At 36.7% G+C, this 18,927-nt stretch overlaps 1 protein-coding gene across 1 annotated transcript in view; it reads left to right on the top strand.

The window, feature by feature from the left end:
• The window catches only part of ANAPC10 (anaphase promoting complex subunit 10), a 266,250-nt gene that overhangs the window by 177,038 nt on the left and 70,285 nt on the right, over positions 1-18,927 (top strand). The window contains exon 5 of the transcript XR_009958294.1: positions 9,414-9,520. The gene's annotated coding sequence lies outside the window, so the exon portion shown is untranslated. The remainder of the gene's footprint in view (positions 1-9,413; positions 9,521-18,927) is intronic.

Below are 18,927 nucleotides of genomic sequence, written 5' to 3' on the forward strand. Positions count from 1 at the left end.
GAGGGCAGTGGTTCTTAAACTCTTGACCACCACTTGTCTTACTACTGACTCTCATTTGGTTGAAAATGCTCCCAACCAAGGTTTGAGCTACATCAAATATAATGAATGGGAGAAGACCCTGGTGTACCACTCATGTTCATGAGTGAAATATAACTTTCTTGCTTTGTAGTTTTAGAAAAACTACTACTTTGCAGTGTTGGGACTTGTGCTGTAAGCAACCTGCCTTCCAGAACTGTAGCTATGTAATTATACTATGATATCTGTCATTTTTATTACTCTAGATTATTACATAGATTATTGTGAAATAAGTGATTATTTTATAAAGCAGAATAACAGTATCAGGATACAGTCACTTTTATTTCTAAGCAGTCTCCTCAGAGAGGGTTATACTGGGAGTGTTATAGTGGTATAAGTATATAGCTGAAGGTCTATATGTCTGTTTCCCGCTGTAGGCAAGGGCAATGCTCATATTTTTACACTGGATTCCCTACTTCAATTCTGCATATACCTTACTGGAATATGAAACTGGAACTCTGTGAAAGGAAGTGGCCACAGGGCAGATACCCTCTTGCAAAAACAACTGTTCAGTGAAAACTTCTGTGAGGAGTTGCAGCTCAGTCGTCACAGCTCCTGTCTCTCTGAAAGAAGTGGAGAGAGGAAGTGAGGAATATAAATCTATATGATCAAAGTAGTATAGCTATTAGTAAATAACCTTTTCTTCTCCTTCAAGTGCTGCCTGCATAAATATTCATTTCTGTGTATACCTGTACCAGCTCTCAGAGGAGGTGAGTTTGAGGTGTATTAGTTAAATAGAGAATGACTTCCAGAAATGGGATTCAGATCAAGTTGCCAAAGTCAGAAAGGGCTGGCAGTTTGTTAAGGTTAGATTCTACATAGAAATTACCTATATCTATGATGGAGACATTTCCCAGAAATTCTGTGGAATGTACTGTTGACTTTGTATAATATAAAGTGTTCAAAACTTCAAGCACTGTAGCAATAGGGGAATATAAAGATGTATTAGCAAGACTTGAATAAGGTTCTCTGAGTAGAAATTGCTGGTTCATGGGGTTTTGTGCAAGAGTACCCGATTTAATCTTTTGTTTCTTTTCACATTCCAAAAAAGTCCATGATAGCTTCTTTAATGAAATATTTTCCATAGGCTGGTTGATATATTAATTTATTTATAAACCTTTCTAAAAGTTCAAAGTTAAGATTGGTATTAGTATTTGTTATTTCAGAGTGTCAACTTCAGGCAACTTGCAGCCCTTGATAAACAGAGGTAAGGGCATAGTAATGAAGTAGAAATGTATACATCATAGAAAATAGAGTTAATAAATACATTTTTTTTAAGGCAACTTGTATTCTGTCATACAAAGTTCAGTACTGGAAATGATTAAATTTGGTATTGCTGTAAGAGGTAGAGATGAGTAAGTTTTGTAATCTGTTCGGAGTGTGTAGGAATCATCTTTGGCTTAAACTATAATTACGTGTGCGAGAATTGGAAAATTTTTAAAAGAAAGCTATTGCTGCCACAGTGTTTGTAGCAAGATTATCTTCTAGTTTTGTCTTGGAAGATAAGCGGACTGCTTATTTATACCATTACCTTCATTATCTAGACTGTTATCTTTATCATGATATATTATGGTAGCTGTGGCATGCAAGTTAAATGTGTCAGAATACCATTTGAATAGCATAGGGCTAAGATTGTGGCATACACTTTAGCTTTATTGTGTTTCGGATTATTTTGTGTGTTCTCTTTTTACTTTCTGTGGCTTAGTCATAGGTATTTTGCAAGGGAATTCTGTTGCACCAAGAAATCTGTTTTAAGATTTTGAGTCAGTGAATTCCATGTCATTTTTAACAGAAAAAGAAATCTGTAGTTACATGTAATAGCTGGTGTCAGCTTTGCAAAGAACAGTGAGTTTGAAGGTAGGAAGAGAAGCTGCGGAAAGGAATCTCATGGCATCATGAGGATCAGGTCTGATGCAAGTGGTCATCAGCACTGAATTATTCCCAGACTTTAAAGAGAAGTAGTCCAACAGCACATCTTTACATATACTTGAGAGTCACAGAAGAACTTCACATATGGTCACCTGAAGCTCATTTCTACAGTTAGGCCCATGCAATGTGAGATGGCTTCTTCTCAGCAGTGATACGAAGGCCAGATCCCATCCTTCCATACTGGTGGAAAACACCTGGCATGCCATCAGGAGAAATGCCAAAGCTTTGGAGCAGGCAAGGAGGCAAATCAATGCTCACTTTGGTCTGTATCTGAGAAAGTGTGGTATTTAAGATACTGGAATAGAAGACCACTGTTTGGTGTCAGGGACATTTCACTAGGTGAAGCAGGAGGACTTCAGCTCTTAGTGGCTCTGCTTTTGTTCTAGCTGGCATTTGAGTTGAATTTCTCAAACACAGTTCTATTGTACCATTTACTTTGTTAAGAACAAAATTATTTTCAGAACAACTTCACTATCGGATGAAATGGGGGCAGAATAGCTCCATATTTCATCAACATTATACTTCTCATTGATTCCATTATAACCTTATTCTTGTTACTTAAAGAACATTTCCTAAAGTGTGAGATGTGTTGTGAAGCCAATGATTCTACTTCATTACTTACTCCTGTTCTTTTTTGGGGCCACTCTATCATAGACAAATGAGAAATGGTCAAACAGTCATATATTCTCCATTATAGATGCTCAGAATTGGAGTTCCATTTCCAGATTCAATTCTGAAAAAAAGCCTTAAATTTTATAGGTTTTACTCAGAAAGGAAAGTAGAAAAATCTTTCTGAAGGAGTCAGATAATTCATTTAGATTATTCTGAAACAAAACTGAGCTGGAGAGTTGAAGCTCTGAGGCTTGTGCCGCAGCTATGGCTTCTGACACTTAATGGTCCCATCTCCCATCTCCATGACAGGTAGGTGGACAGAGGCTCAAGAATCTGGAAATTTGGAGTGAGAACTTAGACTGGAATCTCATAATTTGGCAGTCTGAACTCCTGTCCTTCTGGCTTTTCTGGATGAAAGTCTGAATGTTCTGATAGTCCTGTCATAAATGAAGTTGAGAAGTTTTCTTGGCTCTCTGCTGGATCATGAGAGCTAGGGTTCCCTTGGCTTCAAGGCAGAGAATTGAAATATTAGGGAACTTTAACTCTGGGACAGTCTTTATGCCAGGAGTTCCCCACAGCTGTGACTTTTCCAAGTCCATTCTCTGTAGCAGCTTCTCTTGTAATGAAGAAGGGAAACTGTTGGAATGGTTTCATTAAAATATTTTGTGGTTAGTCAGAAGTTTGTAAAACCATTATATTTTTGCTTATATTTTTGCTTGTGATGTAACAGAATTTTTCAGTTTGGTCAGAACATTTCTGGTTGATTCTATCCGTCATATACTATAGCCCACATCATTTTACGGCATTGAGAATAACATATTGCTTGTTTTTTGCATACCACAAATACGAGGTGTGAGAGCTGGTATAATATGAATGAACAGGACTTGTTAGGATATTTTTATGGGAAAATAGGTGCCCAGACAGCCACAGACAGGTTTTTAGGGTATGTCTTTACCATGGAGTTCCCCTAGACTATTAACAGAAATTCTTTAAACCAGCTGAAGCCACCTGGACCACTTGGGACTATAAAATAATGTGTCTAGTCTGCAAACATAACTTCAAAAAAACCTCAGTTCTTTTCAGTTACAACAGCAGTATTGGGCTGATTTTAGGTCCAGTTGATTGGCCCATCAGGGAATATGAACTACAGATTATTTTAGTGCATCATATCGGCTGCTAACACAAACCCTCAATTACTTGTGTTCAATTGTGCAATGTAGGTTAGGGTAACAAGAAGGTAGATAAAGCAAACCATTTTGTGAGGGAATGAAAACTCAAGAGACACCTTGGACTGTGCACTTTTTACTACCTACTGTAATTCACCTCAACAGCATATCTCTATTTATGTATGTTACAAAGGAAGAAAGAAAGCTGCTGTGATACAATCTTTTAATTCTTACCAGGAACTGTAGTAACTCTACTGTCTGTTGTAGTTCACCAGTCACGTGTACCATCCGTTGCTGTAGTATTGGAAGAATCCTAAACTTCCTGTAGGAACACTTCATATAAGTTGTCAACGAGGAATTTTTAAATGTTTTTAGTATTTACGAAAGGGGTAAAGGTATTTCTGAATATGTGATATTGTGCATGACAAAACTGAGTAATGGATCTAAATAGTTGTGCCTGGTATGCTTTGTTGTCTGCCAAGGGCGGGGATGGAGCTTGCAGCTTGGCAGCATTAAGACTAAGCAGTCCCAAACTCTGCTCTGGGGTGTCAGTCAGGCTTCCACACGCTTTCTTCATGTTGATGCAGTGCATGTGCATTTTGCTGTGTTATATATTCAGTGTGAGTCAGTCCATATTTGATTTGAAAGCTTTGGTTTGGAAATTCTTCGTACCAGCTTTTGCATAATACATGCTAAGGGCCCATATACAGCACTGCGGCATATAGAGTGTATATCCTGTATTAACTGTGCTCTTTGAGGCTACTTTCCAAGCAATGAAAAACTGTTCCCACAGATAGAAAGTGACAGTGAAATCAACAACTGTTTTTATGTATTTTCCTAGAACAACATGCAGTTAATTCATACATGTAATTTAGCTTTCAGAAGGAGGATCTGTTTAGTTCAGAATAATTTGTATTTCAGAAAATACTTAAGAGTTCAGCTCAAACATACATGCTCTTCCACACATGACTCTTAGAACTATAAAGTCCTTTAGCATATGGGGGGAAAGCATCAATGCGCCTAACAATACCTAACAATCGTTCTCAGACATATGCCAGCATCAGGCACAAAATCAACGATTTTGGCTTGTGTTAAATGACTACATGGTGCTGAAAGCTCCTTTGTGTTTCTGGCACACAGGCTTCCGCAGCTCATGTATACCTTTAGGTATCTTCTCCATACTTGTGCAATGCATATGTAGTACCATCTTTTTGAAGTGTCCATTTAGCCTGCACTGACCTGGAGTTACATATTTTACTCTAAATACCTTTTCTGTATTGCTTCCTGAAAGGAGCATTGGGAGTATTGTGTTAGCTGACCTAAATCCTGACTGAATGAAATCAGTCTGGAGAGGATTCAGTCTATAGTTTGAGTCCCAGTCATGCACAGAAAAAGTTGGAAGAAGCAGGTGATTTTGTAAACAGCTAATTCTTACAGAGGCTGGCTTTTGGGAACCCATCATTCAAGTAACTAAGTCTGGCCTGCTGGCCATCCCTCATAGTCCTGTGATGAACAGCAAATTTCAAGCATGTGGATTTTAGATTATTTACAATAGTCAATCTTTAACTAGAAAGTAGTGCTCAACTTTGCTGTAATTAAAATGAAATGTAGACCCAGTTTGGCTGGGAATTTAGGATGTGGTCATAAAGCTCCTTTATCCGTGTGGAACACTGTCCAACCATTAGGTTTTGGAACTCCCTTGATTCTTCTGGGTGATATTATTTTGCCAGGAATGTGGTCTTCAAAGACAGAGTAGACCATATACATTCTTCTCAACCTTAAGATGAAGACTCCATTAACTTTGGTGAGAAATAAATCTAAGTAGGTGGTAGGTTCACATGCAGGTGGCAATATGTGAATCATTTCTTTCATTTCACTCTAAGATGTATGAACAAAGAAGATCCTTGGATAAAGATGTGAACTGATGTGGATGCCAGATGAACTTCAGCTGAACTTAAGGCTGAACCATATTTTAAAAAATAAATAATAAGCCAGGATAGGAGAGACAGTAGCAGATGCTGGAACCATCTGTTCCTGAATGACTCTAATAGAAACCTTATTCTAGTTTATTGTGTGTTTCCCTGTTAGCTTGTGGTTTGCAAAAGAATATGCTGCATCTTCTGTGTGCACTGGTAGTCTCATTCTTTCAAGCTTTCACAATGCATTCAAGCACCTAGGGCAGGAAACTTAAGAAGACCGCAAGTCAAACCTAGGGCTACATTATTGCCAGAACTGAAGGACGAAGCACCAAACGTGACATGAATCTGCCAGGAGCTACCAGTAAACCAGTTGCTCATCATCTCATTTATCTTCAGGAATCAAAGTCAATCTATAGAGGAGCTCATGGCTCTAGCCTAACACAAAAATATTCCTCAGAGAACCCAAGAGCCGTCTTCTTTGAAGACAGAAACAGTGACTGTTCATATTCACTTTTACTGTAACTAAACTAAAATAAATTCCATACCAAGAAGTAAAAATTCAACTTCAGAGTCCTTCAGTTGTCCAGTTACACTGGACACTTGGATTAAATTGTGTGCATGATAGGTCATTTCCAGGAATAGGGAGCAACAGCTGAGGTCTCACAGTGGATATAGCCTTTCTGAGTTAGCAGCTATGAAATAATACAAGATATACAAGATACACATTTGATTTCAGTAGAATTGTGTATCTGAATGAGGTTTGCCTGTGATGAGACAAGCACGGGAAAGTCCCTGAAGTCCAAGTGAATTGTCCTCAGTTGCAGAACTTTTACATGCAGCCTAGCTTCTACAGAATTTGAATTTTTGTATATAATCAAGCAACTGAGTTAAGCACACCATCCTAACCTTAAGGCATGTATTACTATCAAATGAACTTTAAGGATAAGCTGTAGTGCTCCACAAAATTTGTTACAGATGTAAGGGAATCCCTCATTTCCCAAGGAATGGTCACTGCAAGCTAGATGTTGTCTGACTGAGGTTAATAGACTGCGCTTAACCCTTACTGCAGAGGTTTGGATCTGATTCTGGCAAAAACAATATTTAAAGTGGTCATGATTCTAGCATTTTAACCTCTGCTACTCTGCATGTTATTATCTGGAGTTCACCTAAATGGTGAATTAAAGTAGGGATCATAATGTTCTAGGGAGAGTATAAAGATAGAAACTATGGGATAAGATTAATAGGTAGAGGTCACCACACAAATACAATATTGCTATCAATGGATTCAGTGTTGACTTCCATTAAAAATGATAGTCAGGGTCAGTTTTTTAGAGCCATCGACTGGAATACATTTTAATATGAGAATGCAGCATTTGCCGGACAATGTGTATTTCGTAGACTACTTGTGGGATTTTACTACAAATCAGTCAAGTGTAGGTGGGAGGCAAATAAACTTATACTGCCATTCAACATTTTTTGGAAACTCAAGGATCAGTTGATTGTTCCCAAGGCAATACTTTGTTCTAGCAATCATCTTTTCTAATACAAAATCTGAGATACTAACATTGTACTTTCAGTGGAACTGTTTACAATAAACTCACCTGAATATACTTGATGGAGGAAGACAGAGAGGACAGTCTGATCCCGTGCCTCTGGCAGCGTGAAAGAATTGAGCGACTGTGGGTTGTTCCCTGTGGACCTACGGGTTCTTATATAACCTTACACTGAATGTTCAGTTCTTCAGGGAGGCTTGTGTATCACTCCACCAAGCATGGCTTTCCAAAGGGTCCGAACTTTAATGTTAAGGGCACTTGTATGTCTCAGGAGTCGGTAATCTGTACAGACAGAACTTTGGGAAGCACTTTTAAGTGACAACTCGACATTCCCTGTGAGTGCTGTTTTACCAAGAAATCAATGAACTAGTCTGGAAGCCTTCAGAATTAAATTGTTTTGACATAGCTGAGTGCACAGGTAATAATTCTGAAGTTTCCAGTATTTTGGGGTAGGAAATGGAGTTTTTAAAAGTTTTAATAATAGTTTTTTAACATGATGCTTAAAATACTGTGATTTCAAGCAGATGACATATTGAGTTACGTATCTTTCTGGTTTGCTACAAGAAGCTATAAATTTATTTTTCACACATAGGGCACTTCTAGAAAAAGGATTTGACGGGCAAACAGTCCTGTGTTTCTACTACTTTTTACTGATCTTTAAATTAGAAATTTATCAAATGATATTCCACACTGTATCTTAAGATCTACCTCCCTACAGCCATTAGGATTAGATGGAATTCTGAAATCCCCCAATGTAACATTTAAATAACTTAACTATGACTTTTGACATGGTTTCTCAAAGTAAGCAGAAATTCACTCGCTGATTACCTTATACATCTATTTTATGTTAGAGCTAAGATATGATCCATTTCTTTGAAGAAACTAAAATTTATGAATAAAAGGAAAATAAATCACTGAAAAGTAGAAAATATGGGTAAAATAATGATAAGAAAGAAAAATGAATGATGAAGTCAAGGTTCTTACTGGACTTACCTGCTTAGAGGTGACTTAATATGGAGTCCACTGAATAGCTTCCTCTAGATTTATCAGTTATATCTGGATCATTCCCTTACGATGTAACCTTGTTGTATGTAGCCTAGGCCCAAAGTTCAGCCTTACAACACATTGGCATTTTATTTCTTATGAATACAATGATGTTAACTAGCCACACATACAATGTCTATTTGTTTGTACTCTTATTTATATATTTATATATTATATATATATACTTTCTGTACCATGTGAATATGATATGTTTTATGTAGTGCATTGATAAGACAAGAAAATTGATTCGTGTACCACTTAGCTTTTAAAAAAATACAGGAAGCGGTGGTTTCTGGTAAGCTCTGAAACAGAAATTGTTGTAAGGTACTCTAATTCGTTTTTGAGAAAATATTTAATTTTATATCTCAAAGAAGAATGTCCTACTTTAGTGATCTGACTTGTACAATGAGTGCAATATGTACTTCCTTATTTTGGAGGTATTGTAAAAATGAAAAGCACTATATAAGTGCTAAGTACTGTTTATAACAGATCTTCCTTGTGTTCTGCTTCCTGAACTATGTAAGACCTGGGAAGATGGTTTAACTGGACTGTGCTGGAGCTTACCATAGTGTTTAAATGAGAAGGTTTCATTGCATCGTTTGGCATGTAATATATAGTCAGTATATTGCTGATGAAGAACCCACAAACTGTGAGAAACTGTGAAAGAACTGTAGCACTGCAGTTTATATTATTATATTATTATATGGAATAAACATTTATTTTTCTTCAGTAAGTGCTCTGAATAAGTGTTTTAATATAACTCAAAAAATTGAGAGATCTTGTACTTTGTCATATAGGCTTAATGCTTTAGGACTGTGCCTATTCATAAACATTTTAAAATATTTATTATCCACAAGATAGAAAAGAACTCAGGTTCTGTTGGCTCAGTAAATGTCAGAAACAGTTGATACTCACGTATTATACAAGTGACTGATGAAAATTCCTTCTTTTTCATAGTCACATTTACAGAACACTTTGGAATCGCTATTCAAGAAATAGTACCCCTTCCATGTGGAAATACAGCTTTGTTAAGAGCTGTGTTGGTTGATACTGTGATTTTGTTTATGTTTCTTAAAAAGGAGACAACTGGAAATGATGATATCACTGTTTTACAGGTAGCCAAACCCCCTGGCTGCATGAATTTTGGCTGAGATGGTGAGGAGTGCTGCAACCCAAGTATGATTCCACCGCCAACTCCATCGATGTTTCATACTGAGAATGGGTAATTAGTTTTCTCTAAAAACTTTAGTTGTCACTAAAGAATACAGATATTGCTACAGAGTACTATTTGCAGAACCTATATTGAGTTTCTGGTAAAATGTACATCAAAATTAATTTTATTTTCACACACTGTTGTGGGTGAAACAGTGTCTTGAAATACCTAGCTTTTGGAAATGTAATGATTAGCATGAAGATACTGTGCTTTGGGATGAGGCACATAATGAAATGGAAAGCCGATTACAGTATTTTAAGAATCTTTATAATCTGAAACAGTCTACTGTATTTGTAGTCCTTTTTTAGGCTTCTTGGACCTGAATTTTCCATATGTATTTTATCTGTATTTATATGTTGTCCAGCACAATGGCAACATACGTTTGATTTTGTCATCTAATTCGTCTTACAGTAGTCTACAGAGTAATATTAGAATATTTTTTAAAGAAACCATGGATGTGTTCAGATTATAGGAGAGTTAATTTCATTAATTTAATTTATTTATTAGAGTAGTGTTGTATATGCAGAAAATAAATGCTTCCTTCTGTTACTAAATTAAGTATATGTAGGTAAGTAACTGAGGTACTAAAGGTAATAGCTAAGACTTGTGGAATGTTAGTGTGAATCCTGAGCTAAAGACAATATGCAGAATGGTGATTTCCTGTTTTTGTCATGTGATTAATTCTAAGTAAATGAGAGATTACACTTTATTTTCATCTCATGTCTCATTATGTCATGTATTACGAATATAGATACTGTTACCTTAAAGGCAGAGTGAACCAGAAAGGATATAATACCATTTCAGATTATACTTGTAGCACTGAGGCTTGAAAAGAAATTCAGTGCTTTTTCACCAGCAGACTTAAGAGCTTTGGTACATAAGCATAACCACCGAGAGATAATGATCACTGTTTTATCTGTGGCATCACTTCAGAGACAGCTGGCTAAAAAAGTGCTGACTTAAAAATGCTGTGGAAATACCTTAGATTCTGCCTGTGTTGTTGACCGTAACTGTAGGAAGAGAGTTCCCAAATCCAAAGGACTCTGAGGTGATACTTCTCCAGTTTGCTCTCCTGGATGCCTTGCATTCCATATATACTGCAGGAAAGGAGTATCTTTTTATTTATTGATTGATTTATTTTTTTGAGAACAAAGTAGTGTTATTCAGTGGAATTCACCTTGCAGGTCAGGAAAACTTTTAAAGACTTCCAGCCTGCTGCACAAATATGTGCTGCATATGTTATTTTGGTTAACAGTTCAAGTATCGTAGCAAGTCCTGCTTAATAATCAATCTGATAAGGTTTGATTGTGGTTCACTGTGTTTAAATTTTGGGGGGAATTGTTTAGATAACAAAAGTGTTCCGGTGCCGAGATTTGTGTAAAACTCAACAATTAGAAAGGGGGCTGTCTTTAGTATCTCACAGTCTCCTATCAGTGAAATATAGAAAGGCACAGCAGATTGCAGTATTTTACAATCTTAACATTAGCATATATGGTGTGTTGTGTAAGGTAAATTTATACTTTATTTTCTATATTACTCTTTGTTGAATGAGTATTAAATGAAATGATTGAAAAGCAGTTTTACAGCACTTTCAATAACGGGATCTGCAGAAGGAAAAGATAGTGTATAGAGTATCTAGCTTCTCTCGTGGCAATATAGGATTGTGACATATATTTTTGAGAGCTTCTGACTTTTCTAACTTTAAACAGTATTATCAAATTACAAGTACTGTAATTTCTATTTGGCGTTACATTTCCATTAAATAATATGTATTGAAAATAGCGTATCATCCCAGGCAGCCCACATCTTATATCCAAATGGAAAAAAATCTCCATTAAATCTTAAGAACTGATACTGGATACTAAGTAAAGTGGTTTTTATTTTATTCTGCAGTAACTTTCTCCTGTCTAACTGCTCTTACCTATGCAGTATTAGTGACAGAATACAAACTTCCATTATCTACTTGTCCTGGGTTTTAATATCCCAAAGCTATTATTTAAAGGAATAAAAACTTCAAACTACAGACCGTACCTGCTGTCACAAATAAAGAATTCTATTGAAAGTTACAGGAATATTGTTTCAGAGTTTCAAAATCCTACACTCCTGGACATATTCCTTTACCTCACATCGAAGAAATTCATGTGTGATTCTAGTGGTAGCATTGTTTTAGCTGTGGTTGTTTAGGGTTATTTGTTTAAATGTAGCTCTTCCTTTCCTCTCTGCCCTAGCATTATTTTCACTGTCCCCAATGTTTTTACTTAAATCCATCATTTTGATGATCGTAGCTGGACAATTCTATTTCATGTACTTAACAGCACTTCATGTGAAGTAGTTCTGCCTACATTTCCTGTTTATTTTTAGTTGCTACTTTTCAGACTTTTTCCATCCCCTTGGGTTTTTAAAAATCCTGTTTGGTACAAACCAGGGTGGTCCAATTGGCAGCCCAAGGAACAGTTCCATCTGGCCTGCTGCATTTGCCAAGGAGGAGCTAGGAAATGCCTGTAAGGGCACTGCACTGCCCTCACAAGCAAATGTTACCTATTGCTCAGATGCATAACCATGCTTAAAGCTCAACTGTTATGCCATGTCCACACAGAAAAAGCAATTAGGACTAGAACTATGCCTTTTCTCAAGCACAGTCAATTATGTATATGTACAAGTTATCCTTTCTAAACAATCTTCAAAGAGATGCCACAAAAGGAAAGTAGGATCTGTCCTAAACAAGCTCAGCCACTGTTGCTTTTCCCTGGTTAGACTGATAAATGAATAGACAGAATGATAGGAAAGCTATGCTTGCGCCCCAGGTGAGATGCAGCTAATTGGGGATTCAACATCAACTTCAACCAGGCTGATATATTAATTCCTGGAATCATTGCTGGCTTCGCACTGACTTCCTTAAGTGCCCTTTGTCAAGTCACTTTTTCCCTTATGCAATATGAGCATAATGATAATAACCAAGCACTACGCATTAAAAGCACCATAAAAACCAACTATATTTTGTCAAATTGTACAGTATATAATTTCAAAGGATCTCATTTAGCTACTGTGCACTTTTCTCTTTGTTTGTTGGAGAATGTTCTACCTATCATATGCATGGATGCCTCACTTTAAATCAGTCCATCTGCCAACATGCCAACGTGCCTCATAAGAAATTATCTCAAAAGCTGAATTTATCCCATTTGCTCCATTATGATGTACAATAATAGTCTTTCTGTGGAAAAACGAGCACAACTAAGCATGAGGTCTAACCAGTGTCTCATAAAACAGTAATATCACTTCTTTTGATGTGTATTCCATTTCCATTAAAAATATTTATAATGTCTAGCAGGAATGAGGCAGACTACATCTTGGCAAAAACTAAGAAGGCAATCAGAAGCCATATACCCAAGTGAACATTTACTGTTACCATATATCATTGAGTGATGACAGTGGAGTTCTGCCCATTTTAGTTTCCTTATTGAGTATGTTGTACCACATAGGGTTATCAAAGAGCATACAGTAGAAAAAAATATATAATACAGCCTGTAAGTTTTTTTGGTGATGCCTTTTAGCATTCTGCTTACTTTTTAAATTGTCGATAAATGCTGGACTAATGGTCATAACTTATAACCCCTTTCCTGTTTAGAGTGTACAGCAGCACAACTGCTCTATTCACTCTGTGCTCATTTATTTTAAAATATTTCTTTTGTTTATTGTTCTAGGCCTTCTACACTGGTCTGTAGTGTTCCCTGATATACCCTGCATCTCCAATTTTGGTTAAAAAAACTTATTTCTGATACAGCTTATCTCTCTAGAGCTTTTTTTTTTTTTTTTTTTTTTTTTTTTTGCCTTGATTAATCGCCTTTGTTTTCTCTCTCCTCTTTGTCTCTTCATTTTTTCTGTCTTGTTACTTACTCCTTATACTCTCTGTGGCTCTTGTATTTTCCTCATGTCTTTCTTTCCCTTTACTTCTTTTCCCACATTAATGCTCACCTATTTACCCCATCTTCCTTTGGTGTTCCTTTTCTCCTCTGTCCTTCAGTCTATCTTTTCAGTTTTCTCTCTGCCCTGTTTACTTTACTTTCTATCTTGCAGACCTGTTTGCTTCCTTTTCTCTTCCCTAATATTGTCTTACATCTGAGGGATGACTAAAGAAGACAGAAAAAGGGAAAGGAAGACAACAGCTGTAGGAATTAAGACATAGGCTGACTTTCAGAGAAAGCTTTTGTCCAGGAATAAATAATTGAATGGAATCATCAAGCAAGAACAACAACAAAAAAAAAAACCTGCAGAAGTGTTCATTAGTGAATCTGAATTCTGTTATTCAAAAATTACAGTCAGCACTAAAACTTAAGTGGGAACAGAACAAAAATAAAATTATTAAATAGTTGTAGATCTCTGGCAGTGTACATAGAGAAACAAAGGCCACTGGAGGATGAGGAGAGGCTAGTGAAAGTAATAAGCATAGAAATAAGAACAAGGAAGTATTCAGTCATAATTGAAATATTAAAAGATGATGAATGCAGATGCAGTAATGACCTGCATCAAGTATTTGGAGCAGGCTGAAAACGGAAAGAGTACTACAGAATTGAAAAAAACCAGTTATTATTCTGTTACACAAGATGGAAAAAATAAGAGCAGTGGAAATGCCAGCAGAACCAGCTTACTGAAGGTACTAGACACACACTATTCAGTAAAGTAGTTTTAGGCAGGACACAAAGCTGTATGGATGAGACAATGAAGTGCTAGGAAGTTGCATAGGTTTCAAAGAGGGTATGGCACATACTGATTAAATTCTTTGTCTGAACAGCAGAAAGTGCTCAACTAGAAAAATTTAAGTCATACTTATCCACTGGACCGTGGTTTCTCAAAGTTATTTGACTTTACTGATCATAGTAGAATCTCAAGGTTTTGTCTAGATTTTGTTGCTTGTATTCATGATTTCTGAGGAAAGATTTATTTTCAAAGCTGTTACCCTTATTTAATGAAATCACAATCACTGGCTGAATCTAGCTAGTAACTGGTATAACTGGAGTAACAGATCTATAAAAATGTCACAAACATTTCGGTTGCACAAAGAATCAATTTTCAAAATAACAGATATTTTTAGTAACTTCTTCAGTATTTCTAAAATGCTAGTCACTCCTCATTGATGATCAAAGATTGTGATTAGGTGGTGTGTATTATCACAGTATGTTGTTCCTGAAAACCTCATAGTAATACCAATGAATCCTTTGTAATTTGCCAGCATAGTGAATAATTTGAAAGCATAACCTTGTGGTCAGAATATTTTTCTGCTTGAAAGTCATATTTCCTAAAAGTAGTGTGTTAGGAAACGGTAGTACCACAAGAAATTAGACATGTGGTTAACACACCAGAGTACCACCAGTTTCATTAAATGAGGGCAAAGGGAGCATATCTTTAATTAAAATACCAGTAAGATATGCAACATTTTGCAGAAGACCAAATTTACGGGCAAAGGTAGAAAGAAAAACAGTCCAAAGTGCTGTAATCTGTACTTGTTTTGTTACAGCATTCTCATCGGTGTCTGCAGAACTTAGACATAAACAATGAATAGTAAGAACTGTTTATATTTTAAGTGTTCTCAACTATTGCCTCTAGAAAGAGAAAAATACAATAGATTGAAAATATGTATTAAAAATAAAGGAATATTTTATCTGCAGAAATGTTGCATTTTACAGGTTCATAGTAATGGTGTTACTCTAACATGTGAATGATTGATTTTTTTATAGCAATTTAAAGACAGTAACAGAAGAAGAGCAGGCAATGGTGAATGCAATATTATTGCAATTGTTGATTGTGATATACATAAGTTGACTCAGTATCTAATTTATCCATGTATTTATGTCCTTTATTTCTGCAGAATGTGTATACCTAAACAGTTTTCCTGACAGGTGAATCTGTTCAAGGATAAAGCTGCTTGACAGAAAAGAACAGAACTTAATTTTCTTCCTACCCATAAATTGAGTGAGGTCAAGTAGGATTGAGAAAGATTACAGCAACCCTTTGATTTCCATACTATTTTATTGTCCTCCTTACTGAGCATTAACTTTCCTTTCACAGCAAGTAAAAATTACTCCATCATAGATTTGTAACCTTTTTTTACAGATGCAGGTGAAGACAGAAAAGATGAACGTAATATAGGCTCTTCAGATTTTTTTATATTACTTGCATCACATATTCATAGTTGTAGGAAAGAAATGAGGGGGATTCTTTTCCCCAAGTGAAAAAGATGTTCTGCTGAGCCAAGTCTGAGATTTTGTTCTGTGTAAGGAAGCAAAGGGAATGTCTATTTATGGTATTTTGCAGCTGCACTGAAGGAAATACTCTGTTCAGATTATATTGAGTGGCTCCATAATACACAACGTTTGTGGTCCCTCAGCTGAGCCAAAGAGCCATGTAAGCAAACTTTCATCCAGGCAGAGCCTTAAGGATCTGATCCTCAGAGATGAAGACAGCCCTTCAAAAGTTTAACATTCGGTGAATTCAGGACTCTCTGCAATATGCAGATTTACTTCTATCCTAGTAACATTGTTTACTAAGTTAGGTGCTGGTTGTGCTTTTCAAGTGTATGTAACTCCCAGTAAGAAATGGCATGCAGTAACAGCTCTTCAAAAGAGGCAGAGAAAGTTCATACCCCTACTGTATCTCCAAAGATACAAGTAAAACCCTTTGCAATTTTATGTTCTAGGGCAGCATATTATAGAGGAGGATGAAGAGTTAAGGGTTCATCTGCTTCCAAAATAAATGTGCAGAGAAGCAATTGTATTTGAGGATGGTCTTCTCCTGGCTGCTTCTGAACTGACAGTCCCAGCAATAGACATAGGAACTGGGGATGTCTTACTCCTTTTGTGTTCTTCTATCCTGCATCCTAGTTCCTGGCATGCTCCTGTTGTTTACAGGAATACTGATAAATTCTGGACAATTGGTTTGTTTTAATTGATTCAAGAATCTCTTCTCTTTTATCTGCATAGCCCTACTGAGCAGTAGGTTGTTTTGGGCCAGAGGGAGTGGTGTCTGTCATTCAGACCAAGCTTGTCTATCCGTATATGGTACTGTGTTGCTCCAGTTAAATATACCTCAACTGAGTTGACAACACAGCATAGCTTTGTGGTTGCATAATCAATGTTTTCCCCTTTTGCTTCATTTGTGACCTTTAGCCAAACTCTACTTTGACTGACTAATTTCCATATGGGATTTTCTGTGCCATTATTACTATACTAAATGAGTTCTTTGCAAACATGAAATAATTTATTTTGTGAAATGAGCTGCTGTCAGTGTTCCCACAGAAATATGTGGCTACTTGAAACACAGAGAGAGCAAATCCTCCTTTGTCAAAAATGTCCAATCCTCAGAGCTTAGGAGACTTGAGGCCTAATTGCTCATAGGGCATGGTTTATAGAACCATTTGGCATGGTTTATAGAACTTGAAGTGTGAAAAATACAGCTCTTGTTGACTTCTATTGCTGTTGTAAGAGTTCAGGTCTTCTGGCAGACTTCAGAGACAGAACAGAGTTCCATGAAGCAGTCTTACACTTCATTAGTGAGACTTTACTTTCTCTCTTTCTGCCTTTCTCTTGCCACAGTCTACTCCCTCATTGGCTATAATGCTGATACTTCCTCCTGGATCCCCCCCCTGTTCGGGTGGACACAGATTTTTTAATTTGATCAATCTTTGATTTTGCTTGGTCTTTCCAGGGTACCATCCAGCTTTTGGAGAAGATGAAGCAGAATTGTAGTGACAGGATCCTCATTCAAAGCCCAAGCCTTAATCATTCCCTAAACACTGTCTTTCTTGAGTATTGTATGAAATAGGGACCCAGAATAGAATATATTCATATAAAAGAAATGCAGTACAATGTTTATGGTTGCAGGAAGCAATTAAATAATGCACAGGTAAACTTAACTCTGATATTTTCTAAATGGTGAGTTAGACTTGGCAATATGTATCGTATTTTGTGTAGATTTTAATGTAATAGCCTATTTTATAGAAGACAAAATAAGACTTTCCTGAAAAACAGAATTGCTATTAGGTGGAACTCTATTGACTACAGCATTGATACTAACAGGGTTTTTACAGATTTTTAGCACGGACTTGTGCATGTCTCCTAATGGAGTGTCTGGCACCCATTATAAGCTGTCATCTCTTTGTGGGCTGGCCATGGTAAGGAGAGGATACATGCAGTTCAGCAGTGACTTTCCCAACCATTTACCTACAGCAGAGGAATGTTGAGACTTGAGAACTGTGGGTGCTGATCCAGGTTCTTGTGGGAAGTAGTTGTAGTAATTAAATTTCTGCATACTTTTCCCACCATTTTGCCACTTCTGCTCTTGTCGATTAGCCTATCACATACAGCCTGAAGCCTTTACTGATAGTCCTTTGTCTCCTGTCAAACCTTCCTATCCACTCCACTTCTCTTTTCTCTCACTTTTTTATGAGCATTGTGTCTTCCAATCCAAATGATTCTTTCTGTGAGCTGTGTGTATAACATTGAGAACACAGGAAGACTGTTTGCCTCTTTTCTGTTCTAGTGCCCAGTGCCATAATTGTTTCTGGCAGCCAAGAGGAGCAGTTGCAGGGGAAAGCTCTGTTCAGTTCTGGAAGACAAAATGTGAAAACAGACTCCATAGAGAATGTTGCTTGAAACCCACAGACTAGCTTTCATCGAACACATGCAAACTCTTGATTTTTGTCAGTAGTTTATAGCTTGTTCAAATAGCATGTAGTGAAAATAACGCTGCCAAATTTATGCCCTTTGTTCAAAGAATGAAGGTTGAGGACCATCTCAGTGAAATAGCTGTAAGAATTTTTTAACACAAGCATACCAGTATAATTCAGCTTCTTTTCAGTTCTTTTACAGGAAGGGGGTTAAAACTGTAAACCAAAAGTGTGTGATCACGTATGTGTTTAGAAGACTCCTAGAGAAAGCATCATTTGCCTAACATTGCAGAGAGTTCCAGATGTATCTGTAGCACAGGATTTTCCAGAAAAAAGTATTTTTTTCTGAAAAAAAATATCAATCAGAATTTTTAACATCTGACTCTACATGAAACAAGGATTGTCAGCCCAACTCTCCATCTGGTGTAGAATTAGCGTAGTTCTGATGACTGCTAGCTGACAATTGGTTTCATTTCAAGGAAGAAATAGAAAAGTAATGACTTAACCTGCTGCTCAATAAGTATAACTATAAATTAGTTGTTACACACCAGTGGGACTACTTGGCGTTCTTTGAAACTTTTTTTGGCAATTCACAGTGTGGTCAGCTTCAGTATCTGCAGAGAATGTGTTAGATCTTGAATATAAAGGCCTTGCTTTCGTCTAGAGAGTCATGCAGCATTTAAATGGTTTGTTAATCCCTCCCATGGTTGCACAGTATCCTTAAATCCATCTATAACAGCTAGGTTTATTGAAGAAT

The sequence above is a fragment of the Rhea pennata genome, chromosome 4 (assembly GCF_028389875.1).
Source record: "Rhea pennata isolate bPtePen1 chromosome 4, bPtePen1.pri, whole genome shotgun sequence".
In the NCBI taxonomy this organism is placed as follows: Eukaryota; Metazoa; Chordata; class Aves; order Rheiformes; family Rheidae; genus Rhea; species Rhea pennata.